We start from the raw sequence: 26,155 nt of genomic DNA on the forward strand, positions 1-26,155 counted from the left end.
TGTGCCTTTTTATTGGAGAATTTAATCTGCATACATTTAAAGTAATTATTTATAGGTAGGGAATTTCTATTGTCATCTTGCTAATTGTTTTCTGGATGTTTTGTAGTTTATTTTCTCCTTTCTTCCTCTCTTCCTGTCTTCTTTTGTAAATTGATGATTTTCTGTAATATACTATGGTTCCCAGTAGCAATGGTAAGTGCCTACCGTGAGCACACTGTCGGCTACAGGAACCCTGGCTGTTGGATGCTGTGTCTCACCAAGGGCACGTGGCATTGGAGGCTGGTGTCAAGAGTCAAGCCAAGGGTGTGCAGGTGCACAGCTAAAGGAACTAGCTGTAAGTGAGCCTCTGGGTGCCAGCTGGTGATAGGAGACAGGGCCAGACCCAGGCCCATAAGCAGCCCAAGAGCTCCAGCAGTGGTCGTGCACTCCTGTAGCTCCGTAGTCTTCCCGCGTATACATGGAGGCCCATGACAGGTGTCAGGCCAGTCGTGTGCAGGTGGACAGCTGGAGATACTAGCCCCAAATGTGCATACATAGATGGGGCAGCTGCAGAGGTCTAGGCTGGTTTCTTGCACTAGCACAACACCACCGGCCAGGGATGGCTGCTGCTGAGGTCCCAGCCCTGGCAGAGGCAGGAGGGAGGGAGGGAACAGGGAGACACTCAGGAGGTCGGTGTCTTCACATGCAAATTCCTGTGGAGTGAAATCTGCAGGGGGTCCACAGTGGCTGCGCTAGCGATTGGAGTCTTCTGAGGCAAAGGATGTTGGAATCACTGTTCCTGGAAGAAAGCTGTGTAGTTCGCCATGGGGCAGGTTGCAGTGATATCACATTGATCTGATAAGGGTGATTTATGGGAAACTATTCTCCTGGAGTCAATATGAAGATGGTATTCTAATTCTCATAGAGTAAAGGGAATTGCAGCCTAGAATGGGTGACACCCCTCCCATTTTCACCCTTGCTCACACGCTGCCATCTTGCCTCCCCAGAGTCTCTACTGGGTCACTCTTAACTTGGATGTTTGGGGTTCAAACGTGTGCCCCCTGAATTTGAGAAAATTGCAAAATGCAATCCTGGATTGGAGTGCTAAGAATTTTGGAGGGTATATTGGCTAATCTGGAAGATTGAGGAGGAGACTATTAAGAAAGTAGTCAGGACTAGACGGAATGGCAAGAAAGCCTTTACCTGGGAGGTATAGGAAGGCCAAATGTATAGGAGGTACAGGAGGTATAGTGTGAGAGCCGCTGCGAAGGTGGAGAGAATTTCAGTTATCTGCAGGCGGACTCTAGGTCTAGAATAAGGCTGGACTCTCAGTACCAGTATGTGGGCAGGATGCCCAAATTTCTATCCTTCCTATCGCACTGGCAAAACTTCAGAGTTCAAGCCTGGAGCCTGGAGCCTGGAGGGAAATAGCCTCCTCTTGCTTCCCATGTACACTCCTTGCACTGTTTCCTTGTGTCTCTCCCTTACTATATTCTAATTTAAAAGTAAGGACTGGCTTTTGTTCACAATCGTCATTGACTAGCTTCTAGTACATAAAATGTTTTATTGGAAACCAAGAAATATTGAATCCACTCCTTTTTAAGAACAACTGGACCTAAAACAGGAATATTAGAAGAATGCAGATTTATTTGACTGAGAGATTTCTGAGGGCTCAGCTGAATTAGCAAAGAATGATGGCTTTTTAGGTTTGATGGCTTACCCCATCTCTAAACTTTTGAGGTTGTACTTAAAAGTAAAAATGTACTTTTTCTAAGCTATTTTGATGTTATTTTTAAAAATAGAATTAAAGAATTATATATTTATCAAATAACCATTCAGCTTGAAATTTTGCATTCAAGTGGTTTTTGTATGTTATTTAGCAAAATCAGTGAGTATGTTTGGAGTGAGTAGGAAGCTAGTTCCTGGGGGTGGGGTAGCGAAGGGAGAGGTTACAAAGAGGAACAGGTATGGTTCTCTGCATAGAAAGAACATCCTAATGAGGTTTGGACAGCTCTATTCAGTTTTATAAGGCCATTTGCTGGCATCATTGTAACCACATGCTTTAGCCACACCTGGTTTCCCTACCTGGCTCAGTTTGTATAGGACACACCCCTGTGTAATCCGCGTTGCTTAATATTTTCCCCAGATAGAGAAAGACAGGAAGAATAACTCTTTCTACTATGTACTGACTGTGTTGTGAAATGCCCCAGGCATTGAGCCATAAAGAAGTTTCGGAGGACTTTCTAAGATGCTTAGAAAGAAAAGCAGCTCTGAGATAAGGGACGATCCCAGCTCGGAACATGAGAGGGAGCCTCCTCTTGGCTTGCTTTTTCTCCCTTCTCTACATCCTTCCTCACGTGTCTATTTGGTTAATCCGCAAAAAGGGCACTTCACCTATCAGATGGTTTTTAAGGATCTGACACTACTGAAATGATGTCAGTAGAGATTTATTTGAAATTATAATACTATTCAGAACACATAGAGTATGTCAAATACTAGCTTGTCCAAAATGTATAAAACGGACTTAGAATCTATTTTTTTTTTTCCTCCAGAAGCTTAGCTCTTTCATGAAGTCATGAATATTTAGTTTCCATGTGGGAGATTCACACCATTACATGGAAAATAGATTCCTCTTAGGAGATCCTGGCTCAAGTATTCAAAGGGCTTTCAGGCTTTGGAGGTGAAAGAGACACAGTTTTGCTTGCCATTGACATAGTGTACAGTCGGCCAGTTATCTTCTTCTTTCAGTCCTACACAGTGAGAGGCATCTCGCTGTCAAGCAGTGAACCTCTATTAGGGCAGCCTTCACAGAAAAAGTGGTAGAGACACAGCCTGACAACATCTGCCGATGACATCTTCTCAGGGATTCTTTCTCCCTCCTTATTTTATTTTTTTTTAAGAAATAGAGTAAAATTATTTTGTGCAATCAAAGGTGACCTCATCCTCATATTTATTTGATATGTTTCATGCAAGAATGATAGCTAGAGACATTAAAGTCTACTATTGAGCATTGGGAAAGTGAGCCAGGGAATTCTGATTTGTTTCTTGTCTCCACAATTTATTTTCTGTGCTAAATAAATTTGAGCAAATCACCTAATCTCTCTGTGTCTGAGTTTCTACAGGAATAACATGAGGGAAGCAGTATTCATTTGACTTTCACCTTTGGAAAACTGGGTAGGAAATGTACACAGTACATGAGAGTGCATGTGTGTGAGTACATGTATGTGTATAAATGAGTGTGTGATTATGTGCTTTTTGGGGGGGAGCAAGGAAGTGAAAGTGACACCTAAATCTTATGTCAGTATGCAACGATTTATATGATTATTATTTTATTATACTATTGGGTGGTTTATGCCATTTGATGTAGACAGTACATTTTCTTAATTTAAACTAAGTTAGGGAGCCTTTACTTGCCTTAGAATGTTCATGTTTGAAAGTTTTAAAGCAATTGGACAAAAAAGGTTTATTCATTGATACTACATTTTGTCAATACTTAAAGCCCTTTACATTTTTGTAAAATTTATATATTTTAATTCTAGAATAAATTATACTTGTAGAATTGTAAGTAAAATATCTTACTTTACTGTCCATGGTTGCCATTATTTAATATGTAAGGAAACAGAGGGCTCTTGAGATTCTGTGATTTAATCGAGGAAGCAGTGTCAGAGCTGAGACTGGGAAGCAACAGAGTTGGTGACAATGTTTGGAGAAAACCTATTTCCTATTTTTTGCTCTATTCAGGAATTATTTGCTTTATCCTCATTAGTTATGGTCAACAGCTAGGAAATGTGTCTAGTCTCTCCCGAACTTTCACTTCTCCAGACTAAGCTTTCCTGCTTCCTTAGACTAAAGGTGTATAGATGTCTGATTTTTCATTTTTTTCCTCTAAGATTCCTCTGCGGAATCTGTAGCTTCCTGGGGTGGGCTGCAGAGAGCTGCCATTTTTAACGTCAAAAATAAAATGTTGCATTTTGATGTAATTTCCACCTAAAATAAGAGAAATCACTGAGACAGTCTACGAGTGGTCACCCTGAGAGTCCACAGGATGGCAGGTGTCCTGTCACAAATAACTGGATGATCAGAAGATTAGAGCATAGATTCTGGAGGAAAAGCCATCATCCAAATTTTGGGAGGACCCATGGAAATCATCATTAAATCCTGGTTCCTTAGAAGCATCATATGCTTACAATCTAGGTTGACATAACTGCTTTAATTATTAGTTTTAATAATAATATGAAATTTCTAAACATGTGGATATTAGTTTTCTAGGGCTGCCATAGCAAAGTACCTCAGCCCTAATGGCTTGAAAAACAGAAATTCATTGTCTGGTGGTTCTGGAGGCTAGAAGTCCAAGATCAAGGTTTTGGCAGAGCTGCTTAGTTCTGAGGGCTGGGAGGAGAGGATCTGTTCCAGACTTCCTGTGTCTCCTCACATCATCTTCTCTCTATGTATGTCTGTCTCCACCAACATTTTCTCCTGTTTCTAAGGACGCCAGCCATTTTAGATTAGGACCAACCCTAATGACCTCATTGTAACTTTATTACCTCTGTAAATACCCTATCTTTAAATAAGTTCACATCCTGAGATACTGGGTGTTAAGATTCCAGCATATCTTTTGCAGGGCAACACAATTAAACCCATAATATTGTGTTTTTTCCTTACTTCCTTTCTCCAAAGTGTTAAATATGCACGTCTTCCCTACGGCAAGGGACTAATGATAAAAAGTGACATCCTAGGGGGAGTCTGGAGTCCATGAGGGAGGAAAGAGGAGAGGAGGACCACCCGGAATTGCTGTGTTGGTTGAGATGTTCAGAGAATCAGCCATTCTCTCCAGTGTGTCAGAGAATCAGGCAGGGGTTTGGAGAGTCTTACCCCCACAGAACACACACTGTTTTATAGCTGACGGCTGAAGAGGGGGCCCTTTGAGTTGGGCACCGTAACCAACACCCCTGTCTCCATCTGGGAAAAGGATTCAGTCCTCACCCAGTGATCAGAGAGCAGGGACAGAGGGAATTTGCCCATGTGCTCTGTTGGTGCTGAGTATATACAAAGTGGACTCTCCCCTTGTTTAAGGAAAAGCACAAAAGTGGGGATAACACAAAGAAAGTTCTACCCTTGTTCAAGGAAGTATAGGGATTAATATAAAATGAGGATGAGAAATGGAACAAGAACAAGTTAAATGATTGTTAATATTTAGGTAGTAGGAGAAAAGATAAGGCTCAATGAGGAAACAAGAAATCTTAAGAGGCAAAAATGGTGCAATTAAACAGAGGAGACCTGTTAAATAAACATAACATAAATGTCCATTATCCATTCTATGTAAACTTTTAGTGATATAAGATAAGAGACTACCATTAGTGAGTAATATATTAGCATTATTACTCATTAACGTTTTCATTATTATAATGTCTGTTTACTGTACCGTGTTCTTACTGATTAATCACATCAGACCAGGTTATTCTGTGGTGGTAAACAACCTGCACTTCTTCTTCCTGCTTTAAAACAATGACATTTCATTTCTTGCTCACAGTACGCTTGGGGACTCTGCTCCAGGTTTCCTAGCTCTGGACTCTAGGTGATGAAGCGACAACCTTCTCAATTGGCAGAGTTCAGCAATGTGTTTCATCTGCACTTCAATGCCCTGGCCCCCAAGTGCCTTGCAATGTCCCATCTGCTCACCACTCACCTATCACATGGCCCTACCCAACACTACTGGGACCAAAAGGGCATAAAGCACTCACTCCCTCCTGAAAGGAGCCAACCCAATAGCTCCACCTAGTTTAGCGCATGGAGCTAAACATCCACCCTCTGGGAGTTTTTTCCATCTCAGTTCCTCCCTGGCCATCTCTGAAAAGGGCGTAGGAGAATCTGTTCTCCTTGGAGCTGAACTGCTTTCTCAGAGGGGTTCCCATCCAAAGAACGGTGGGAGATCGTGGGCTATTTTATGTCTTGACTAAATCACAGTTTTTAAGGTCAGACTTAGGATTTCTTTGGACTTAAACTTCCTTAAAATATAAAGGACTTGTTATGTGATACTTTGATTCCAATGACTCCACATCATAGCTACACCCATAGTTCTTCTCTAGACACATTTAATGATCTACTGTTCTCTTTTCTTTATATGATGCTGTCATTCTCTACCTAACTGTTGGAACCATGAACCTATCCTTCAGAACCACATGTGAATCTTTTTTTTTTTCCCCTCTGGAACATTTTGTCCAATTGATCAGATTTACTGGGTATCGAAGCCTAATAGCGTCTACACTCTGAAACACCTTAAGACCTTCAGGTTTTTTAACGAAAGGATGTGGAAGTCGTGCCCTTGATTTTATTCTTGCTGCAAGTCTATGTTCTAATAGACCCTCTTGCTCAAGGCCTCTTCAGTTTTATCTTTTACCCTGGGCACAGAGAGCAACTTTCCCTTTTACCCCTGCAAACTTTGCTTTCCTGGTATCTATTCATTCCCATGCACCCCTGGTTTCAAATTGACCAGTTCTTTTGTGAATTCATCTCTTTCTTGTGATAACCTGTTTAATGCAGCTGATAGTAACCACACATGCTGCTGGCGCCCCATTGTCCAGCCTCCTCCCTGAGAGCTGGAATCCATTGTCACATACCTCCCTTCCAAGATAGTAGAGGCACCAGTTTCACCAACTGCTTTCCATTGGTAATATGCATTGCCTTCCTCCAGCCTCCACCAGGTCCCTTTGCTAAACAGCACCAATAACGACCAAACTTCATCTGTGACAGATATAGTACTAAACATTTCCCTTATGTTATTCTATTTAATGCTTATCAGCTTCTTTGTGATATCACCATTGCTTAACCATTAAAGAAATCAGCACTTAGTTTAAGTAAGTCATCTAAGGTTACACACTAGTGAGCCTGCCAGCACAGCATAATATTCTTTTATTTGAATAAACCATGATTTCCTTTTTCCTTCGTGGGCGGCCATTTGAGTTTCTCTAATTTTTTTTGTAGACAGTAGACATTCATATGCACCTGAGAGTTTTTCTAAGGCAAAAAATGAAAAGCAACATCACTAGGTTATACTGTACATATTCTACATGGTGAAGTATTATGTAACTGTTGGAATGAGGAATAGGTCTGTACAGTGTTATAACCACAGGTGAAAAAGGCAAGATAGAAAAAAGTGTGTAGTATGCTACTGTTCATCTAAGAAGCATAAAGGGTATGGATACAAACACACATAAAAGGAGTATGAATAAATATACACACAATACACTGCAACGTGTATCTATATATACATACATTTCATATATATTGCATATATAAGTAAAGTTTGCTTATATTAAATATTATTTATTTATATATTAAAAAGATATAAATAAAATATCAGGATAAACTAAATTATTTTTAAAGTTTCCTTTCCTAAAAGGAGAAGGAGGAGAGAGCAGTGGGGAGGGTTGAGGAAGAGAAGCTGAAATTGATGTCTGTGTACAGTATAAGGTAGGGATATACTTCATTTTTTTTCTCCATGTGTGTAACCAGTTGTCCCAGAAATATGCATCCTTATCCAACTGATTTACCATGTCATATATCAGGTTTACATATATTGTGAGTCTGTTTATGAGTATTATGGCTTTTTTCTCCATTCCACTGTGTTTATCCCTGCACCAACATTATTCTATTCCAATTGCTATAAAATATTGCTTTATTAAATAGATCTTGTTATTTGGTAGGGCAAGTCCCCTAACTTAGTCTTCTTTAAAGTTGTTTTTGATGTTTCTCTGACCATTGTGCCCCCATAAAAATCTCTCGGTATTTGAATTTTCTTTTCATCTGTGTCTAATGTGCTGTTTAACTCACCCATTAAGTGTTTAAATGTAATGACAAATTTTTTTTATTCATAGAAGTTTTCTTTGGTTCCTTTTCAAATACATTTAATTTTTAATACTGCATTCCTCTCTCAAGTTTTGAGACTATCTTAATTTTCTTTCCTTCATTATTTTAAACATAATTATTTTAGAATTTATGTCTGATCATTCCATTATCTGAATTTCTTGAGAGGGGGGCATCTGTATTTCTTAGTTCTGTTAAAATCTGAGATGGATTTCCATGTCAAGTTCTCAGTTTAGGGTTTTCTGGACCTTCAATGCAATGTAAATTCAAACCCCAAATCCAAGGGAAGGTAGTATTGCGGTTATGAATCTTCAGAGAACAATTTTATTTCCAGGCAAAGTCCAAACCCATGACAAGCCTCAGTCATTCCCTTATCTTATTGGATGATGGACTGTTTTTTCTAATGTACCTTTATGCTAAAGGTAAACTCAGACCCAGTTTTAAGTCACTATCTTAGCTTCATCTCCTCACCTTGTCTTCTTCACTTTGTAGGCGTTAGAAACATACATTGCTGGGTTACACGGACAAGCAAATGCCCTGATGACTGTTAAAGCATCAGTACTCACTTACCATGTAGATTGTCAGTTTCTTTATTTTCAGAGTCTGTGGATTTTCCTTCCTTTCTTGTAATGTCAGCTAAATATTTAAGATGATATGTCATATTTTATTTAATATGCTTAGATCTATGTAGTCATATGGTGAACGGTTATCCTTTAAAAACTCATAACCAAATCAAAGTGTGTATCCTGCTTTAAGGAATAAACCCCAGCTATGTCTAAAAGTGGGACCTGGTGTTCCTGGGAAACTGCCCTTCCCTTTACCAATGTCAGATGAAATACCTAGGAAAGTGTTAGAGTTGTTTGGATAAGATTTTGTACTTGGAAAGTGGGCAGAGTTATAATGGAAAGACTATCTAAGCGGCTGGGAAAATTCAGGATAGCATGAAGACCCAGTAAGTTCACCCAAAGGAGATTCTCATGCCTGGTGAATCCCTACTCAACAGCAGGTGTATCATCCACATCCAAATGTGTCTGTGGGGAATGTATGTAGAGTTGGGAAACTGTGTGTGTGTGTGTGTATATATATATATATATATATACCATATATATACCATATAGATATACCATATAGATATACCATATATATATACCATATAGATATACCATATATATATACCATATATATATATATATATATATACACACCATACCCAACGTTTTCTTTATCATTGGTAATATTAACAGAATTCCACATTCAAAACATACCAAATTCCTCATAAGGATGGAGGAAGGAATTACGGATCCATTTTCAAGTAAAATATGATTTATAGAAACAAAACCCAGGATGGCTGTCCCAGAGAGGGGCAGAGCCAGGATGGAGCTGCAGGCCGCCTTGCAGCATTCAGGGGCCAGGTCTTCCAAGGAGCGACTCGACAAAGGCCAGGTTGTGACTACACACTAGTAAGAAGCAGTTGACTGTTTTGTTTCTCCCACTAGATAACCATTTAAATGAATTTCACTTGTGATACTGACATGGTCTATTTTATAATTAGCTGTAACATAACCTAAATCTTAAACAAACAAAGCATCTTATAGAACCTTTAGCATCTCAGAGCCACTTGGAAGAAATTCTTCTTAGCACTTACCAAAACCTTCTCACAGAGAGCTTCTAGAAAATTGTTGTGTCTCCAAAAAGCTCAATCCAATTTAAAATGTTCGTATTACTGACTTATTCTACATTTTACATCTACATGTAGCTTTACCATTATTTATGCAAATTCATCTTCGTGTTCCTTCATCTTAATTTTCTCTAAACAGGAAATAAAGTGTTTCCTTCTTTATAACACTGCCTTGCTAAGTTATTTTTAAACTTTATTGTTGACATCTTCCCTTTTCCCATATCAGTAACAACTCTGCACTCTTTGCCCCAGGAATTTTACTTTCAGGCATTAAAATGTTCATCATAGACATTATTTACAAAGGATATCATCATCGTCATTGAATCTGTTGATTAATTAAATTAAAATTGGTTTATGTTAAATACATCATGATACATGTAAACAGTGCAGTGGCTGGTTATACTGAGGCCTGATGACACATGACAAATTAAAACAATAAAAAATTTTGTTATTATTCTTATCATCCAAATAATTGTTTTACCAAAATAAAGAACTCACTGATGTACTTCTCTTATCATTAAAAACTATCTGCTTCTTCTCTCTTCTACTTTCCTTTATCTTCCTCTATATTAATTGTCTAAAGACCCTTCCTAGGTCAAAAAATCTTATTAAAAACAAACAACAAGTATACACAAGACAAGTGTATTAAGGAAGGAATTAGCCATGGTCCCCTAACTTGCAGACTCTGTAACTCAAGCACCTGCTCTCCTGTTGGCTTCAACAGTATCAGCGCAGGGCTCCAGAACACCTGAGTTTCAGAACGGCAGCAAATGATGCCGTGGTTGCAGGAAATATCATCCCGAGCACGGGCTCTCTTTTGCTTGAAATGGCAGTAAACTTTTTTTTTTTCCCAACCCAAAATCTCATTAAGCATGATCTCTAATACCAACATAAAAAGCAAAACAAAAACTAAAGGCAAACCTGTCCCATGTTCTCTTTCCTTCCCTGGTGTTTGCGTCTCAAATCTTACTTATGTTTCAGTATTTTATGCATTTTCTTTATCCCTCCGTTTTTCATTACATGTTTTTTCCAAAGCTGAACTCCTCCACAACTTTGATTTTCTGTTGCCCTTTGATTTATGTGTCTCATTCCCCCTGTTCTCAGAGTTTTTGAGAAAAATAAGTCATGATGAAGCTCCTTTCAAACCATATAATGGTAGCAAAAGCAGGTTTAGAATAATTAAAAAATCATTATCAATTTGCTGCCCCGTCCCATTCCTATTCTTTCAGTTTTGAGGATTTCCTCATGCTTCTCGGACTCCTTACGTTTACCCAGATTGAAATGGGAGTGAAAGCCTTCTCCAGTTTTCTCTCTCCTTTCCTCTGGCACTAGGCTCCTGCCTGCCTCTTCATGCATTTTTCATCTTCCATTAATATTTATTGCGCATCACAAGATAGGAGGTACCGGGTAGCAGGAAGGACCACACGAAGCCACTTCAGCCACTGATGCCGCAGAAAACATCTCAGCAGCCCTCGGCTTCTGAGATACCTTCTATCCCTGAGAGGAATCCCCTTCCAGCACTCATTAAATCTTAAGAAAAGCTTCATCGCCTTTCCTGTGCTTTCCACCTTTCCTTGGACTGTTTGTTTGTTTATTTATTCTTTTTTGCCATGAGCAACATGAATTGGTTAAAAATCGAAGCATGAAACCAGAAAATAATTTATCCATGGTTGCTACAAATAATACCCTGCTTCACAACCTTGGCCCAGGACTACCACGTACCAGTGGAAAGGAAATTGATTTGTGCTGGAGTCCTTCTTGCTCCAATCTCCAGATTAGTGTTATACTGTTCTTTATTAAAATGCTCTTTTGGTATCTCCCCGTCCTCCTAATATGTCATAGCTGAAAACTCATATAGAGCCATGCTGGGGAACAGTACACCAAAATCCCAGTCCCCCGACCAAAAAAGGCACTGCCTTGGCCTCTGGATGCAGGGAGAACATCTTCAAATTCTCAAGCATCCTTTGTGGGCTCACTACAGGGACTGGGGTCTGTTTTCATTGTGCCCCTAATGCATTCAGAGCACAGCAACTGGGTGATGACAGATACCAGTCTTGCTAGCTAAGCTTTAGCAGACATTCACGGGGGGGAAAAGACAGAAGGGAGAGATTTGGCCCTCTCCACCCCACGATGTTTTATTCTTGCTTTCCTGTGTGGTCAGTGTAAATCTCTATGCCGGATGCTATTTTTAGGAAGCCTCATTAAACTGTCAGCAAAAGTCCCAAGAGGAATAAACAGCATCTTAGTAAACAACATCTCATAGTAGTTTTAGTTCTTTCTTTACTACTTTTAAAAAATGCAAATGAATCCATATTTAGAAAATTCTCTCATTTCTACACCCCCTGATAGGTGATAATCACATTATATTTACTAGCAGGTAAGAGATAAGATTTTGAGTTCAACATAGGTGCTACCCTTTCATACATGTTGTTTGTGGTCTGATTTGAACATTTTGATATTTAAATATCAGGTGAGGAGGTAATTTAAATAAAACTTCATTGTTTGGTTTTATTAAATGTACCATGGGTGGAAATTTTAGTTTTTAATTTTTTCCACTTTATTTTAGTATAAGAAGGAAAAGAGATTGAATCAACAGAAATTTAGAGAAAATTAAGATGAAGGAACACGAAGATGAATTTGCATAAATAATGGTAAAGCTACATGTAGATGTAAAATGTAGAATAAGTCAGTAATACAAACATTTTAAATTGGATTGAGCTTTTTGGAAACACTCAATAATTTTCCAGAAGCTCTCTGTGAGAAGGTTTTGGTAAGTGCTAAAAAGAATTTGTTCCAAGTGGTTCTAAGATGCTAGAGGTTCTATAAGACACTTTGTTTAAGATTTAGGTTATGTTACAGCTAATTATAAAATAGACCATGTCAGTATCACAAGTGGAATTCATTTAAATGATTATCTGGTGGGAGAAACAAATATAAAGGTGGGAAATGATGGCAAATAATTGGTTTGATTTCTTTTTTCTACTTTTTAACAAGTTGAGGTTTTGTTTATACGTGACCTTGATTTCTCTAGAGAGTGAATTAGAAACATATGGAAAAATTAATCCAAAGAAGCAACACAAACCAATACTGTGAGAAGAAATTACAATATTAGTGAACACAGAAAAAGAAAAGGGAGTCTGGGACTTATAGTACGTTTCAAACTGAATATCCTTCTAGAATCAGTTTTAATGATAGCAGGTAAATCATCACATAGAAAAATTACCTAATATATCCAAAAAACATTTAGGTTCATCACATAGTATCTTATTTATGATATTAACATAGATGAATTAGGACTTAGATAAAGTAATTGAATGACTCCACTTTCTACTAAAAGCTCTTCTGGGGGACTCAGTGAAATTATAAGAGCAATACTAGTGGAAAAGACAGTAGAAAGTAGAGTTGAAATAGGAATGCACGGAGAATACAGTTAATTTTCTTCTCTGCATATATTTCTCCTTGACAAGTTGACTATATATTTTTTGAAGTTTATACTATATATATTGATTTTTTTTTCACTTTTTCACGCAAGGTTTAATTGGGCTTTAAGCCGTGGAATTCGTTTTGTAAACCTTTCAAATAATTAATCAGGGAATAGAGAGCTGGGGAATAAGCCAGTTATTTTTCCATTAGTTTTGAATTTGCAGGAAGCAAATTCTTCAAACTCATGATCCTGGGTTTCAAACTTGCTCCTGAGCTGTGATCGCTGGATGGAATTTATATGATCCACTCAACATAACTGCTTAGTTCCCTGGTAACAAAGTGATGAATATTGATACCATCTCTTGTCCCATCCTCCATCCCCGGCAGGCTCTGTGCTGTGTGTGTTCTCAGTTAGTTTCCACAGCAGTTTGAGGAGAGAAATATAATTATTATTCCAATTTTACAGATGAGGAGATGGAAGCTTAGGATGGCTACGTAACGTTGGAAATCACATATCTGGGGGTAGAGAGCTGGGCTTTACAGCCACGGAGTCTATTCCAGACCTCACATGCTCAACCTCAAGTCTTTGTGGTGCATTCATCTCATGACTGATGTGGGTTCAAGTGCAGCTTGGTGCTCTGGAGCTGAACAGACGTAAATGGCCTGCCTGGGGACCAAACCCACAACCTTGGCATGATTAATGCAGGGCTAACAAACTCACTCGACAGCAGAAGCAAATTATCCTGCATCCTTTATTATGTTTTGATGGTTTTTTTCAGGTCAGGCTATGAAAATCAAGAAGGGACATCTATTAAAACATACGCGCATCTGGTCACTTTAATCCTTTTTCTAGATCATTCTAAAGACTTAGATTTAGGTATATATACAAGTTGGCATGTGATATACTTGTGTTTGTACGCAAGTGGGAATGTATGTGAATACATGCGAAGATAAACAACCCTAGGTACAAAATGTGAACCTCATCAGGATTCCGCGTTGATGCACGTGCATCTATTTATGTTCTCACATAATTAATGTCTGTGAATGTGCGGTGTGTGTGTATGTACGTGTGTAATGACCAAAGTCTCACCGATCTTGCACTTCAGTGATCCTCCAGGATTTTCTAATAACAACTATTATCACTGAAATGGCAGGAAGACTGGATACTTTTGAATGAGAAATTCGCTTTTATACATTTAAAATAAAAACACAGTGTACCTTTCATTTTGCAATCAGATGTGGGGAAATCTGAAGTCCTGGTCTCCTTTCTTCTTTAGGGACGTTAAGAGTTTCTGCATAAAGTTTAAAGGATACTATCCCCATGGAGTAAAACTATAAAGAAGGTATTGTTTGTCGCTAATGAGGCACAATGGTTTTATTTACGTTTCAGTCAAATTGAAACAGGAACCCAAGAGGGTGTCAGAAACAGCTCATACCGGAAGAGGAGGGGGCGAAACAGCTGAGACTAGAGATCCTTCAGGATCTGTAATTTTTGTCACTGATGCTAACAGAAATGGAGACAGTGGTGTGTCAAGGAGGGAAGGGTAAAAGTCATGGTGACTACTGCCTGAAAAAGAATTGCTTTCTCATAGCCAAGGATTTCTGAATCCAAGTTAGAAAGGAAAAAAAAAAAAAAAAATTAAAACGCGCTTGCCATGTGCTTAGTACCATTTGCCTTGACAGGAAAAACAACAGCATTTTGCCTCCGCAGCTTATTCCTCATCAGTGAACTCCTTCCCCAAACAAGACACTGCACATCAGCCATTTGGGATCCCTTCCATCCGTGTTGTAATGAGCTCTCTGTGCAGTTTGTACTCACTGCACAGTGTACGGAAGCCAAGAGCAAGGAGTTGGTAATCTGGGCACCCACAGTTGTGATGAGGCATCTTCAGTGTAATCGTCCAAATCAAATATTTGGCTGTGCTTCTTTCAGATGCGATATCTCATATTGTCACTGTGGTACTGGCAGGGGAGCTGAGCCCGCCTGGGGGAGAGGCACCCGAGGGGGATGGGGGCAGGGAGGAAAGAGTCCTCCGCCGGCACCATCCTCCTGCAGTATCTCCTGCCCTTTGTCGTTCTGGGTCTCATCTGAAGCTGCTGCACCTCTTGGACAAGGGCCAAAGGGCATGAAACGAACGACGAATAGCAGAAAAGCACACCTCTCTGAGGTCACATTTTCCTTTAGCAGCAAAGATTTAATTAAATTAATTAATTAATTTATTTGGCCACACCATGCGGCTCGTGGGATCTTAATACCCTGACCAGGGATCCAACCGGTGCCCCTTGCAGTGGAAGCGCAGGGTCCTAACCACTGGACCGCAAGGGAATTCTCAGCAGCAAAGATTTTAAATACTAGTCCTCTTACTATTAGTATGTTAGTATAGTGTTATATTATCTACTGCTGTACTATTATCCTTGATGGTGGTGACAAGCTTTTGAAATGCATCCTCTAGTCAACACAGCAATTTTCACATATGTTGCTTCATTTGGTTCTAAGACAACCATATAAGGTAAGTATAAGAGAAGAGAGGCTTAGCCCATCAGAGGGTTACTAGCTCCTACAAGGAAGTGTGGAGATAGCCTGGAAATCTGTGTCTACTTCTCATGACCTGCTGGGCTTCTTCTCCTTCTGCTGTGATTACTCATTGAGAAAACGTTACTGATATTTTAGGAAACATTTATCCTCACGTCATGTTGTGCCCCCTGCGTCACAAATTTTTAAAACCAGAAAAAATGCTGTGGATCTTTTTAAAATTTCAAAATCATATTTTTATTCCAATTTTATTGACATATAATTGGCATACAGTATTGTAGAAGTTTAAGGTGTACAGCATATGAATTGATTTACACACATCATGAAATGATCACGACAATAAGTTTGGTGAACAGTCATCTTCTCCTATACGTACAGAATTGAAGAAATAGAAAATATATTTTTCCTTGTGATGAGAACTCAGGATTTACTGTCTTTAAAACTTTCGTATATAGTGTACAACACTGTTATTTATCATGTTGTACCTCACATTCCTGGTATGTATTTATCTCATAACTGGAATCTTGTAACTTGTAACCACATTCATCCAATCCTCCCTCCCCCCAGCCCCACTTTGGTAACCACAGATCTGATCTCTTTTTCGATGAGATTGCTTGTTTGTTTTGAAGTATAATTAACATACAACACTATGTTAGTTCCTGGTACATAACATAATGATTTGATATTTCTATACATTTCAAAATGATCATCGCGAAAATTCTAGTTACCATCTGTCGCCATACAAGGATGTTACATAATTATTGACTATATTCCCCACACTGTACATTTCATACCCATGACATTTATTTTGTAACGGGAAGTTTGTAGTTCTTAATCTCCCTCACCTATTTCTCTCCTCCCCCATCCCCCTCCCCTCTGGCAACCACATGCTTGTTCTCTGTATCTATGGCTCTGCTTATGTTTTATTATGTTTGTTCATTTGTTTTGTTTTCTAGATTCCACACATAAGTGAAATCATACGGCATTTGTCTTTCTCTGTCTGACTTATTTCACTTAGCATACTGCTCTGTAGGTCCATCCATGTTATTGCAAATGGCAAGATTTCATTCTTTTTATGACTGAGTAATATTCCATTGTATACACGTGCCACATCTTCTTTATCCATTCATCTATCTATGGGCACTTTTAGATTGCTTTCATATCTTGGCTCTTGTAAATACTGCTGCAATGATATTAGGTGCGCATATATCTTTTTAAATTAGTGTTTATATTTTCTCCAGATAAATAGCCAGGAGTGGAATTGCTGGATTGTATGGTAGTTCTATTTTTAACTTTTTGAAAACTCTCCATACTGTTTTCCATAGTGGCTGCGTAAATTTATATACATTCCCACTAACAGTGTACAGGGTTCCCTTTTCTCCACATCTTCACCAACAATTGTTATTTGTTGTCCTGTTGTTAACAGCCATTCTAACAGGTGTGAGGTGATATCTCATTGTGGTTTTGATTTGCATTTCCCTGATAATTAGTGATATTGAGCATCTTTGCATGTGTCTGTTGACCATTTGTAAGACTTCGGGAAAATGTCTATTCAGATCTTCCGCCCACTTTTTAATCGGTTTGTTTTGGATATTGGTTGTATTAGTTCTTTGTGTATTTTGGATATTAACCCCTTGTCAGATATATCTTCTCCAATTCAGCAGGCAGCCTTTTTGTTTTGTTGATAGTTTCCTTCGCTGTGCAAATGCTTTTCAGTTTGATGTAGTCTCATTTGTTTTTTTCTGTTTGTTTCCCTTGCCTGAGGAGGCATATCTAAAAAACTATTGCTAAGACCTGTGTCAAAGAGCAGACTGCCTATGTTTTCTTCTAGAAGTTTTATGGTTTCAGATCATACATTTAAGTCTTTAAATAATATTAAATAACAGTTGTTTTATGTGTGAAATATTTGTTAAATAATAACAAAAATAATATTTTATCTGTATATATTTTCTTCCTGGTTGGGAGGGAAGATTGATTACATAAGCCTAGTTTTTCATCACATTCCTGTGCCGCTCCATTATTCTTGTGCCCAGCTTGAATGAAATGGGCTGACTCATTTGGTTCCCATGTCCTCTTTGCTCTCACCTCAGTTCCTTGGTGCTCAACCCTTCCAGCGCTAGGTTGTATTTTGTTTGTTTTCATGGGTCTAATGGCTCAACCAGAAAACCTGGACCCTCCTTCTGAACTGTATCCCAGTGGCTTGTGCTTTTTAACCCAGAGATACATTTTCCTGTATGGTCTGCTTCCCTGCAGTTCAGAATTTCACCTGCCCTTAGATTTCCTATTGCTGGATTCCACCAGCCTGTTGGGACCCACTGCTCCTTTGTGTAGAGCTCCTGATGCTATATTTGCATTTGCCTGTTTATTCATCATCAGATTCTTCTGACGTGTTGCTCAGCCTGCTGAGCCACATAACCCCCCCAGGCCTCCTTCTAGCTTTCATCTACTTAAAATATGTGGTCAATTTTTAGATCTCGTTTCCTCTCAAGAGTCCCCCAGCCTCGTGTAGATATGCACACAGGCCAAGCCCATACATTGCCTAACCTATAATAAATAAGATAGAGTCAGATTAGAATAGTTCTTAGAAGGAAGTAGGGTGTTTTTAGACTTGATAAAGGAGGAGAAAGTGAGCCGTGGTAGACCCTTAGTCAGATAAATGAGTTGGTCTAAAGAGCATTGAAAAAGAATAATACGGCAGAAATATGAAGGCTGGATTGGGAAATAGAGCCATATAGCAGCGATCAATAAAAAGTTACCTGAGAAAGAGTGAAGAAAATAGCTGGTGGGATTTGGGAGGAAAGGAAATGATGGGGTACATTTCAAAGGACAGAGTGATGATGCTTCATTCATTTCTTCCTTCATTGTGTGCTCATGCACTACTTCAACAAGCATTCATCCGTTGCATTTGTTATGGATTGAACCTCCAGGACCTCAGAATGTGAACTTATTTGGAAATAGGGTCCTTGCAGATGTAATCAGATAAAATGAGGTCATACTGAGCAAGGTGAGCCCCTATTCAGTAGGATTGGTGTCCTTGTAAAGAGGGAAAATTTGAACACAAAGAGACACGTGCAGAGGGAAGATGTTGTGAAGAGGCACAGGGAGAAGATGATCATGTACAAGCGAAGGAGAGAAGCCTGGACAGATCCTTCTGTCACAGCCCTCAGAAGAAACCAGCCTTCCAACACCTCGATTTCAGCCTTCCCGACTCCAGAGCTCCAAGATGGTAAATCTTCATTGCCCAAGCCACCCAGCTTGTGGTCCTTTGCTACAGCAGCCCTAGCAAATTAATCCAAGATTGAATGTGACACTTCTAGGTACCAGGAACACAGTGGGGGATGAGAAGGAGCCTGTCTCCCTGCTTTGAGGAGCAACTTGAGTGATTTTAAAGGTAAATAAGAATGCACGGTGATGAGTGACATTACAGAGATAGGAAATAATTGTGTGCGGGGATGTGAGAGAAGTTCCATTAAAGAGGTGACGTTTGATCTCGATTTTAAAGGGTGGGCAGGCATTTGGGAGAAGATGAAGGTGCAAAGGGCAATTTAAGCAGAAGCAGAGACAAGGGACCTAGGGAGGGTTAGGGAACAGCAAGACTGCGAGCATGGTGGAGGGTCTGCGGGGTGGGAGAGAGTTGAGAATGAATGTGGATAAGAAGTGTGGCCGAAATAAGGACCATTCAAGCTAAGGAATTTGGGATTTTATCCAAACTAATCACAAATAGTCAACATTTTAAAATCAGGTCAGTGATGTGAATGATTTTGAATTTTTTTTGGAGGATAACTTTACTAGGAATGTAAAAGGTGGAGGGGACTCACACCGGAGGCTTGTTAGGTGTCCAGGTGAGAGGTCATCAGGTAGAGGATGAAGGTGTTATCACTAGGATAGAGAGAGAAAAGGCAGGAATCCAGGGACATCTCTGAGTAGAATTAGTTTGAGTGGGATCTGCAGATGTAGATGATGAGGAGAGAGTTGGGGACAACTGAAACTTGCCCTGAAGTTAGAGGGCTTAGCACAATGCCTGGCAAATAGCAGAGATTCAATTTATGCCAATAGTTTGTGTGGCTCCAAGCCTCCCGGCTGGAAACTGAGCTGTAAATACAAGAGGTAGAATGTATTTGGAGGGCGATGTGGAAGGCATGGGGCTGATATGTCTCCTTCTTCATTCAAAATGTGCACTGAGTGTCTGTTCTCTGCCAGATATTGACAACAGGTAGGGCTTTTTTTTTTTAACATCTTTATTGGAATATAATTGCTTTACATTGTTGTGTTAGTGCTGCTGTATAACAAAGTGAATCAGCTATATGTATACATATATCCCCATATCCCCTCCCTCTTGCGTCTCCCTCCCACCCTCCCTATCCCACCCCTCTAGGTGGTCACAAATCTCGGAGCTGATCTCCCTGTGCTGTGCAGCTGCTTCCCACTAGCTATCTATTTTACATTTGGTAGTGTATGTATGTCCATGCCACTCTCTCACTTCATCTCAAGGGCTTTTCTCTTTTAAAAAAAAGTCAATCATCAGGGATATTTGAGAATTAGTAAAAAGCATATATTGCAAAGCTAAGACTATTCTGACTTGTAGTTGACTCACAAAAACAGAGGAACAAACAAAAAATAGAAACAGGTAATTTCCGTACTACATAATTGATTCCAAAGCATTGAAAAAGTTTCCTTTCCCCCTAAACTATTGAATTTGTTTTGTAAAAAACTGCCCAAATCATGGATATGGAAACAGCATAAATACCACATGTACCAAAAAGCCACTAAACCAAATGAGAAAGAAGAAATCCCCCCATCCCCCGAATACTTGTAGACTCATCTGATTGAAGAGAGCTGTGAAAAATCTTGCCACCAAATTTTCAAATGCCAGGGGGTCCAACATTTCCCCTCTTCTTTGGTCACAACTCGTTGGCTGTTGCTCTTCCTCTCTGAAACCAATTTTCCACGTCACCTCTGGACCGCATCTTTCTTCAAGCTGAGCCCCAAAATCACATACTTTCTCTCACTTCCTTTCCCATTAGCACTCAAATCTCCCCCATCTTGTAAAGAGTTCCCCGCGTCACTTTTGTTTCCCATCTCTGTACCCCTGGTTAACGTTGTACAGCCATACCTCTAGAGCGTGTCTGTTTGTCTACTCATTTTCCTCTAACCAGCTCTGCCATCCTTCTCCATCCCTACAATTTCCTAGGGCAGCCTGTCTCCTGATTTCCTGGCTCCTCTGAAACTGCATTTCTCGAGGATATCAACCAAATGCCTGGGTTTGACCCAATAGCAATTCCCAACTTTTCCCTACTCAAATTTTGGACACATCTGTCACTATTGACCACTACCTCTTTTTGAAACAATTTCAGCCTCTGTTGTTTTCCCTTAAATTTTTCTAATTGTTTCCTTTAACACCTCCTGCTTGATCTTTTTCCCTTTGGCAAATCTTCAGATCACTGGTTGCCAAGCTTGAATATGAATAGAAATCCTGTGGGTCTCACCATAAGAGATTAGCCTTTCGAAGATTTAACAAGCACAGATTTGATCCTAATTCTAGCAATCCCTTGAGAATCTCTGCCTGAAAGTTAGTGTTTATCAGCTCTGCATCCTAGCCCCGGTCTATCCTCATTTCACAAGCCCCCCTGAGAGATTTCATTTACTCCTGTGTCTTTAATTCCTATCTAGACCCTGATGACTGCCAGAAATCTAGCTTCATTCTCTAGCTACTCACTGTTTTCAAAGCTGATATCCAGATGTCTACTGATTCCCCACCTTGAATATATAGATCCAAATAGATACTTCACATGCCCCAGACTAACCCATGACTGTCCCTGTCATGTGTATCCTCTATGCTCTGTATCGAGGTAAACAGCCCAGGACAGATACAACACCTCATTCCAGAGTCATCGGTTCCCAAGTTCTCCTGAGTCATTTCCTAAGAACCTCCTGAATCTGCCTACTTCCTTCTAATCCTTCTGTTGAATTACTGCGTCCCCCATCTAAACTTTTGTCTGAATCATCCCAGGGACCTCCTCCATGTTTCTACGATTCCAGTGCTGTCAGCCTTCAAATCACTTTCCATACCGTGGCCAGAGCGGTCCTTCTAAGGTGATCTGATCTCATCACTCCTCTGCTGTAGGGGCCTCCCAGGGATGACTCCTTAAGGTGGCTTGTCTTATTCACACCTGGCCTCTGATGCTGTCTCTCGTCTTCTCTCTGCAGGTCTCCCACTCCACGTTTACTTTGCACGCTGATAATATTAAGGTACTCTGATTGTTTTCAGATACACTATACTCATCTCACCTCAGGAACAGGCTAGTACATGTTTGTTCCTGTTCATCCTTCAAAGATTCATTTGGATTTCAGTTCCTCTGGGAACCACTTCTTACTTCTCCCATCATACTCTATATATCGATATCACAAAATCTGTTACAATTTATTATAATCATATATTTAACCATATGCATCCATCTGTAAATTGTAATCTTATGAATGGGAGAGCTTGTCTATGCTTACTCATTACTATCCCATTAGTGTCTTGCATTGTGCTGAGTTTTGTGGACAGGCAGTAGTTAATTGTTGGATAAATTAATAAATAACCCACCATGGCAAATGCAATTTAGGCAAAAGTCCTTGTGGACATTTTTGTCTCCTAAGTAAACCTTTCCACAGGTTTTATCCACCTTTTCCTGAATCATGTGCATTTAAGCATGTCATAATAGACTTTTCTCAAATGTATTGCAGAATTCAAGGCCTGCTGTATAGAGAAAACATTCATTTTTGTTTATGTAATTAAAGAAAAAATTGACTTCCTTTTCTTAATTAAGCAACCTATGTAGCTTACTTGTGATCATTATTTTTTTTTTCAAATATTCACAAATTATCTACTTAAAAATTTGGGAGGAATCTATCAGACGTACTGAAATTTCTATAATGTGCTTTATTTTCCTCTTTGAGAATTTGGTAGTTTAGCCTCCTACAAGTTTTGAAGGATTTTTCTCTGAAAGGCTTCTGTCAGTGATTCTGGGAGGAAGTTGGTATGTTGCCTTTCTTCTCACAGGGTGCAAACGACAGCTATGCTAACATTTCTAGTTTGAAGAAAAGTCTGCTGATCTCAAAAGAGAGAAGTTCAAGTCAATAGTTGTTCTTTCTCTTTCTCATTTATTGCAAGCATCGCAACAGTTCTCAATGAAGGAGCCATTCCATTGCTTATACTAAGATCTAATAGGGAATTTTATTCACCTTTGAGGTTTTTAATTGCCTGAGCTACTTAAATATTCAGCTTTTTTGGGTACTCGTTCCTGGATAAAGATTTTTCTTTATTTATTTTAAACTTTAATTTGATTTTTTTACTTCACCAACGTAAAATATTTCTATAAGTCTTACAATGAAAAATCACCATCTACTTGTCCTTCTGTCTTTACCCTGATTCTCAGAGGCAATGATTTTCAACACGTTTAGCTGTTTCTTATGGTCTTTACCTCAATATTTTTAATGTATTTTGTTATTCCTTTATTTTCTATACTGTATCTCCTTAATGTTTACATTTTACATATGATTCAATGACTTCTTAATATGTTACTTGTAATTAGACTAATATTAGGTAACTATATTCTGTGATTTTAACAAATATTATGTACAGCTGAGCTACGAAGTATACAATTGTGTTTTATTTCTTTTACATTATTTTTACTTTTTCTGTTTAAAATAATTTCAGTTGTCTCTGTAGTTAATAATTTTCTTTTTGCATATGTGAAAGAGATGCATTATGCAACTTTTCTCCTTTTTATAGATTGTTACTATTATTTTATGAATGTCCACATCTAGAAATTAAACATGATTTTTTGATTTATTATAGTTCAATATAAATTAGTATTGCTATCATTTTCCAAACAAAGCAAAGTCTTTGTTTGGAAACTCACTAAACTCACTAAATTTAATTACCTTTCTCCTATGTGTTATTTTCATGAATTTTAAAACTATATATATTCAAACTCCTCGAGGCATTATTATTGCCATTATTGTTTTATACAGTCAATATTCCTATAGATTTACCAACATGTTTACTCTTTTGTTTGCTTTTATTCTTTCTTTCATTTCTATTCCCACTTGGGTTCATTTTCCTTCTCCCTGAAAAAAAAATCACTTTAATATCTTTTTGTGTGTGAGTTTACCAATATTATATTCTGTGTTTTCTTGTCTGAAAATGTCCTTTTTTACTTTTGTTTTTTAAGGACCATTTTTCTGGGTACAGAATTCTAGTTAGCCAGTTCCTTTCATTTTCTTTGAGCACATTCTTCCCTGGCTTCCCATCTCTTTTGTGAAGTCAGCTTCCAGTATTATTACTATTTCTCTGAGGATATTGTGACTTTTTAAAAAAAAACACCCTGGTCCCTGGCTGCTCTTCACATTTTGTTATTGTTTTTCTGTCATTTCATTCTTACGTGCCTACATGTGTTTCTTTTACTTTTTATGTTTTTGTTAGTTTGTTTCTGATATTTATTTTGATTGGCGTTTACAGTGCTTTTGGAATATGTGGCTTGATATCTCTCACTAGTTTTGAAAATTCTGTTGGTATCTCCAGGCACTGCTTCTACCTCATTCTTTCCCCTCCTTATGTGACTCCAATAACTCATGTTAGATTTTTCACCATAACTCATGTATAATTTTATGCCTTTTTCAGTATTTTCTATTTTTTTCTTCTTTCTCTGTGCTTTACTCTGGGTGTTTTCTATGGAATTATCTTCCAGTTTATTAATTCTCTCTTAAGCTGCATACCTCTGCAGTTAAACTCATTTGTTAATATCGTAATTTTTGACATTATATATCTTTATAGTTCTAGAATTTCCATTTTATTTAATTTAAATGTTTTTTAATCTTTAAAAATTTAAGAAGTCTTTTTTTGAGCATATTAATTTGAGTTACTTTAATGTTTAATTCCACTAACTGTAATAGGTGTGCCTGTTGCTTCTACGTTTTTTTGTTTGTGTTTTTTCTATGTCTTGTTTGTTGGTAAGTCTTGGACTGGTCTAAAAAATTCCCTTTCAATTCAAGGGTCGTTGGGGTTTGATATTCCACCATACTTGTAAACCATTATGAGAACTCTCTGATCTAAAGATATAGAAGAGATCACTGCTGACTCTGTCAAGGGGGTATACAGATGAGGGAAGATGTTACCCTCTGGAAGGACTCCGACTTGGGGCACGTGGATTAGTGAGCCTATGGCTTTCTGTGTAAAGTGCCATTTCCTCTCACCTAATCCAGCTTAACCAGGAAATAAAGCTTGGTAAACAGAGAGTGGACTGGATTTTGGACTCTACTTATTCCCTTGGGGAAGAGTCTTTTGTGGAGTACAACCTACATGAACTTTCGTCGTGGACCCACCTGTGGACTATCATACACACCATTGGATCCACTAAGTCTGTAGAGACGCCAGTGATTTCTCAAGACTGTCCTGGGAATATGAGCTCTGGATCTACTTATTCTGTAAGGTTATTAGGTTTTTAAATATATGTATAAAGTATTTTATATATTAATATTATAAATATATATAATACTTTACAATATGATGTTAAAACTTGTGATATAACTAAAGCATAAAAAAATACCACTTAAACATTTTAAGAGGCTGTCAAAAATACCTATAAAATATTTTCAGAAATGTTAGCTGGGGAAATTTTTTAATGACACAGGTAGTTAATACCAAAAGCCTGTGCCAATTTCTTTCATTCATAGGATAGTCTTTTTGTTGAACAAATAAAACGCTTCCTCCAAGACAATTATGACAAAATGACAATTATATAGGAGAGGGAAAAGTGTTGGAGGAGTTTCATGGCCTAGATCCAGTTACAAAAGCTGGATTTTATTTTATTTTATTGAAAATGAATATAGACCCTTTATACTGAGCCTTTTAGTAAGTTTCTCAAAGGAAATAATAAATGACCAATATGAGTAGAAATGCTGTTTTTAAGAGATTATCTCAATTTCCTGATGAATGGCTCATATATATTTATATCCTATGTAAATATATTTATTCACTTTTTTTGATACTTTAGTGATGGAGTTGAGATGTACTGTTAGAAAATCTGACTCGAAGAGATCCTGAGAAAGAAATCATCTGTGGCCAAGAGGAGGGCAGTGTTTTGTACTCACTAAGGAGTTTCTTCAAATAGCTATTTCCTCTCATTTCCTATCATCTTTAAGAATTGCAGAGGGTCAATTCTGATGTCTGTGTAATCAAAACTATTTAAATGAATAAATTCTTACCACAATTTTCTTTAAAAGTACTATTTCAGAGGCTGTAGGGATTGGTCTTTATGTTGCTATTAACTGAATGATTGAGGGCAATTCTGGGCCTCTGAGCTCTCAAGTGTAAAACGACACATGATTTTAAGTTCTGAAATTTAACTCAGTTGCTGTCTACTCTGTGATGCCTTCCTTGATTTTCTTATTGGGTTAAGATCTGCTTCTTCATGCTCAATAGGTAAAGCTATCATTGTACCTGCTTTCCTGTTTTGAATAAAGTTACTCCTTGTATTCTTGTTTGTCAGGATAGGCTAGGTCATGCTGAAGTTAAATATCATTCCACAGTTTTGTTTTCACTTATACTGCTTGTCTGATACAAATAGAGTTACCCATTCAGAGATGTAGAAAGGGTTTTCCTGTCTTCTAGCTTTACAATCCTGAAAAGGAAG

Source organism: Leucopleurus acutus, assembly GCF_964270905.1.
Source record: "Leucopleurus acutus genome assembly, chromosome: 12".
In the NCBI taxonomy this organism is placed as follows: Eukaryota; Metazoa; Chordata; class Mammalia; order Artiodactyla; family Delphinidae; genus Leucopleurus; species Leucopleurus acutus.